This window comes from Papio anubis, chromosome 5 (genome assembly GCF_008728515.1).
Source record: "Papio anubis isolate 15944 chromosome 5, Panubis1.0, whole genome shotgun sequence".
Taxonomy (NCBI): domain Eukaryota; kingdom Metazoa; phylum Chordata; class Mammalia; order Primates; family Cercopithecidae; genus Papio; species Papio anubis.
The window spans coordinates 144,844,275-144,850,183 of NC_044980.1; the positions used below are offsets into that span (position 1 = coordinate 144,844,275).

The following is a 5,909-nucleotide window of genomic DNA, read 5'->3' on the forward strand; positions in this document are numbered from 1 at the left end:
AGTTTTATACCACTTTCCCCTAGCATATTATTTATTTTAAAAAAACTGCAACCTTGGGACATTTTTCTTGGCACTCCACTACTGTCTCAGGTTATGGCTGAATAGGCTTTGAACAGGCAATGGGGAAGAGGAGACAGTATTTCAAACAGTAGGAATAAAGTTGTGTAGGCAGAAGTTAGGACAGAGGCTTCAAACTGGCTACTGTTTGGCTAGCTTTGGCTCACAGAATTATGTTGTTTAGCCTATGTTTAAAAAATTATGAACCAGTTGTCTACATTTGATGATAGGATATTTCATGTAGATTTCTGCATTGCTAGGTTCTTTTCATTCAGAAGCTCTGGTAGCTGTAAGCTGCCTTTAAGCTGAGCCATGATTAACTGGAGCTGGGCAACTTCCACCCTCTTTAGAGCGGGCAGAAACATTCCAGTTTGCCTTCCAGCCTCATTGATCCCTGTTGTTTTCTGAGGGTCAATAGTCATTAGAAGTATGCCTGGTATACTGTTTTACTTACACCTAACTGGGGCAGGCCATCACGTTGCTGGCTGGGCCTTTCAGGCATCTGAGTATACAAACCCTTGCCTTCATCATGTGCATGGAATGGTTTTCCATTTTGATTGGAGCCTAGAGCACATGCTGGAAAGAAAACTGGACAGGCATTGGAACTTTATTTTGTAGACTCAAGGAAGCCACTGAGGGACCTGGCACTCTTAACTAACATTTTAGTGCCCTGTCCTGGAGCAGCTGCCTCCTGTTCATTTCACTGTTCTCTCCTTTTGCTGTGTTTTCTCTTTGTCATCTCTGTTCCCAGTGGGGAGTGTTTTCAAAAGACTAGGCAGATGTTTACATCTCCCTTTTAATGAAGACATTGTGGCTCTTCCCTCCCTCTGAGGACATCTTGTAAATTGCTCTCTTGTTGTGAGAAGAGAACCCTTGTTTCTTCTGAGGCTCTACCTCCTTGAGTGGAGAGGAGGGCAAATAGACCAGGAAGAGTTTTCTGTACTGTTAACAGGTGGATTCTTCAGGACTCAGGAAGAAGAAGAAAGCATTTCATCAGCTGTTACCAAGGGGTTACCAGTTGATCAATTTGTGTGGTGATCAGGTTGTGGGAAGTGTTTGCTTTTTCCTAGGTGAGGCAATCATCCTTTCCACATCTGTGAGATTAGACCCACCCCCTCCCATGTCCACATCACAGGGCCAGTTGAAGGACTAAGTGGGAGAATATACAAGAAAAGTGCCAAGTGTTACATAAACATTAGCATGCTTTCCATCAAGAGGAGAAAACTGTTTTCATGGGAGCAAATGGGTCCTGGCCAAGCATTTTTGCAGGGTGATGAGTATAAACTCAACACTAAGTGGAGTAGATAATTCAAGGTGCTGAGATAATTCAAGCCAACGATTTCAAGGGGTTTGGAAAACCTCACAGAACAACATGTCCTTGCCAGCTCACTTAACCTACTTCAAATCCAAACATTAAACGTTTTCTGACTATGAGAGTGGTCTTGGTTAAACTGTCAACCTATAATAAAGTGCCTAAAAGCATAGTCTCTGGCCAGTGGCTGCACCTTTGAGTCACATTCTTTTTCTAGCTATGTGATATTTAGGCTCCAGTTGTCTGATTTACAAAGCAATCATCTGAGCAATAGTATCTGCATCATAAATTTGTTGTGAGAATTAAATAAGGTGTGCAGGTAAAGCCCTTAGCAAAATGCAAGGCCTATCCTAGGTGTTGAGTAAAACCAGCTATTCTGAGTAGTTCTTAGCTGCTGTGGCTGACTGATGTGGGAGGGTCTGCATGCAGGCCTGCTGGGGAGCAGCTCCACAGAAGCAGCATCCCCACCCTGGGAAAGAGCATGAACTGAGGAGGCCATGGCAGTCTAAGAAAGGACACAGCATTGGGAGATGGAATGTGGGGAATTCAAATGTCCCCATCTCCATGGTGTTGTCCTGGAAACCTTGTAAAGGTGACAGATCATTGCAGTTTCACCCTCCTTCTCCCATCTCAGCAGGTGGGACCCACCCTCGGTGGTGAGGAGGAGAGAAAGGTAATCAGGTTCCGCTCTGGATGGGCAGCCCTCTCCAGGGAGCCTGTGACGCGCTCTGCAGCAGCCTGGTGCAGAGCCGATGCGGGAGGCAGGCTGGGCGGGGCATCGTGCAGAGCTGGTTATGGGTTACGGCAGGCGTGGGTGTTTTATGGCTGTGGTAGTGGCGCAGGCTTGCTAGTGGCTGTTTGTGAGAAGCATTATTACTTGCCTTTTTATTACCTGCATCGAAGACGTTCTTTCTACAGAGCTTGCCCCTTTGTCCAAAGTCTCTCTCCTTTCCTGTTCTATCAGAAACACGCATTGTGTAGAAGCACAGAAACTACCAAAATCACATCACACACACTACAAATCTGTGCACACATATAAACTGGCGGCCCACCTCCCTCTGTATGCCAAGAATCCCCACACATAGGGAACAGGGCAGCCGGTACTTGTGGGGCATGGGGAAGGCCCCACACCACTTAGCTTCTCCGTGACCTTTGGTCTCTTCCCTCTTCCTTTCTTTCAAAGATCTGTTAAAGGTGCAAATGCAGAAATTAACAGTCAGCATTGCTGTCCAAACTATCAATCCACACATATTTAGTCAGTGTCTACAAATACAAGGCTCAGCATGCTCGTCACCAAGAGCCACACAGGTTTCCAGTATAACTGGAGAAGTGGAACCCACCCAGACCCTGGAAAGGGGATGTGCTAGACAGGAGTCTTGGTCTTCCTCCTGCCACTTCCTCAGCTGTGTGACCTTCTCTGTCCCTTCCCCTTTCTGGGTTTCTGTTTGCCTGTTTAAGCAATAAAGATTTCATGCCAGGTGATCTCTGTGTTCCCCTTTAACCCCAACATTCTGTAATTCTGTGGAGTCTGTCATCTTGGTTTCCCCACAGCCCTCCACTCTTTCTTTAGAATGAAGCATTATTGGTAAAAGCCCATATTTCAATGCCTTTCGTCTGCACCTGCTAATGCAGTATCTCCAGTCCCCGGCAAGGCCCTTTAAGCTATTTCAGGGGGTCCCTAGGGAGAGTCCCATATGTGCTAACAAATAAATCTGGTCAGCTATTACCTGGCATCTGCCATTTCTCCCTTCTGGATGCCCTCTCTGATGCTCAGAGCAATGCTCTGCTGTGTTCATTGGTTAGCAGATGTTGCTTCACCAGATCCTCCAGTGCCCAGAGGCAAGCCACCTCCTGCCAGGCCCTGCTACTTCCTCAGACCTCCGTGGCCACCAAGGGAGGGAGCTCAGTGACGTCACAGTAACCCCCACCCCCCGACCCCACTCCCACCTCTGCCCCTGGTGCCTTCGGACTTCAAATCTACTCCAGGAAATCAGTTTCCACTGCTGTCAGTTACTGATTCTCTTGCCACTGTGTGAGGGCTCTAGGGGTAAAGTAGGGGAGAATGCACCCGTTTTTCTTTAGCTCCCCACTGGAATGTGCACAGTTTTGCCTTCCAATGGCTTATAGAATTTTCAGTGGGAATTCTTTCCATGTTGGTTTACTTTCAAGACATAAACCCACCAGAAGCTGGGATGAGGAAAAACTGGAGTGTAAGAAATGCCCTGGATTCAGAATTACTCTACCTTCCAATAGTAAAGGATTTGGTTAAGGGATAATATAGAATTGGAAAGTTTGCAACATAGAATTTTCTTAGGGGATACAGGAATGTTTATATTGTATTCTGATCCATATTCTTTATGCCTTGTGTCTCCTAAGGGACTTACAATTACGAGAGACTGTACTAAATAGAAAACAGGCATCATTTTACTCCAGTGCAGACACTAGCAAACTGAGAGTTCGCAACATGAGCCTGAGATCTAAAGGGAAATTTTTCTCCCTCCTGTTCTGAACCTGCATCTTGAGATCTAACTGCCTGTGTGGGTCAGGAGAGGGAAGTGATACACCTCACTTTGAGCACCTAGCCTAGTACCTGGCATGTAGGAGATAGATAATTTGGTACATGTTGGTTGATTGAGTGAGGAACTAAATATAGGAAAGAAGAGAGGGAGAGACAGAGCTGGGCTCAAAAGACAGGCCACATCTGTCACACTGGCAGATAAGTGAGAATCTCTGGCTCTCTTCTCCCAGACAGTCATTATTCCAAACGTTCCATTATAATTGATTTTGTTTTAGCATATACACACATAGCATGTTTCTTCATTCCCTGATGGTAGTAGTGAGAATGTATACTCTTTGCTTCTCCTGGAAATGTGGGTAAGTAAGCCTAAGATTAAGAGCTGTGCTAATGATTTTAGTAAGTGGCATCACCTACCCACAAATCCTGTAAGCTTTTCTTGTATAACTGATGCTTCTGTGCCTTTTAAGCTTAGGGACAAAATGGGTAGAAGCCACAGGAAGACAAAACTCCATTCAAAGAATGAAGTAAATTTTTTTTTTTTTTTTTTTTTTTTTGAGATGGAGTCTCACTCTGTCACCCAGGCTGGAGTGCAGTGACTCGATCTCGGCTCACTGCAAGCTCTGTCTCAGGTGCCCGCCATCACGCCTGGCTAATTTTTTTTGTATTTTTAATACAGATGGGGTTTCACAATGTTAGCCAGGATGGTCTTGATCTCCTGACCTTGTGATCTGCTCGCCTCGGCCTCCCAGAGTGCTGGGATTACAGGAGTGAGCCATCGCATCCGGCCCAAACATGAAGTAAATTTTAAGATAAGGTAGGTGATCTTTGGGGGTAGTGTTACTCCTTACTGGAAGTATTTAATCAGAGGCTGTATGACTACTTGGTTAGAAGGTTATATGAGAGATTCAAACACCAGAAGGGCAATAAATTGGCCGTAAAATCCTCTCTAAGTGTAGGAGTCTATATTTGTTTGGAAATTTTTTAACACTAGTTTTACTATAAGTGTATAAGGAGATATCACCCAACCCACGTGTTAGACTTCCTTTGTAAGCTTGATACAGAGATGGGTAGGATGAATAAACTGTTCATAGCTAGCAGGCCATCTAATATCATCACTCATACTGTCAAAAATGGGGCTAAAGGATTTTAAACCATTGGGTCCAGCTTACAATCCCAGTTCAAGTGTACTTTTTCATGTCAACTGTCCAGTGGAGATCCTCTTTCTCTCTTAATAACCTCTTCACTGATGACCTTATCAGTAAGATTGACTTTCTTCACACTACACTGTAAGGATCACAATAAGAGAGACTATGTCTGTTATATATATGGGTGCATCCTGAGCACCTAGCATAGTGTCTGTCATGTAGTGGATAGACAATGAGTTCGTACTGGTTGATTTAATACCAAACCTCTCCATTTAAGTCACAGTGTACTGAATACCATAAATTCAAGGACAGAAGTCTATGGTCCAGAGATAGAAAAAATACTTCTGACTGCATCTTAGTCCTTGATCTAGAGTGTCAACATCATCTTAAGACTGCTTAAGGACCCAGTTAAAGAGAGGTGTAGGCTTGTTCCTGAATAACGGCTGAATCTGCTTAAGTCAAGGGTCCTATTTTATGTATCAGTGCATTTGGGTTGGTGTGGCTGGCTGGTGAAGATGTAATATTTTCAAATGATGTACACTGCAGAATATTAATTGGAGAGAAACAAGTTACTGTGAACTTTTTATCTAAGGAAGCTAGAGGACTGTGTGGATCAGGCTAAGTAAGAGCGTTCAGTCTTCATTATGAATCTGTTAGGAACAACTTCTTTCATAGCTAAGCATGATTGCCATAAACTGGGGTAGTTCTTTTGCAAATGTGTGTCTTCGATTTCAAAGAGATGGGCTCAGAGAGTAGCAGTGATTGCATGTACTCCATCTATGCAAGTGGAAATAATCTGGAATATAATGTGGTGAGTATTTCTAGGGGTTTGTGATCTTAACTGGATCCTCCATGCAGCTTGGCTATCTTTCCACAG

At 44.3% G+C, this 5,909-nt stretch overlaps 1 long non-coding RNA gene across 1 annotated transcript; it reads right to left on the reverse strand.

The window, feature by feature from the left end:
- Positions 1–625: 625 nt before the first annotated feature.
- LOC110743550 lies at positions 626–3,253 on the reverse strand. The gene is made up of 4 exons (XR_002522818.2): positions 3,097–3,253; positions 2,422–2,554; positions 2,262–2,326; positions 626–1,016 (listed from the first exon to the last, which is right to left on the reverse strand). It is a non-coding gene; the product is annotated as an uncharacterized LOC110743550 (long non-coding RNA).
- Between the last annotated feature and the right edge of the window lie 2,656 nt (positions 3,254–5,909).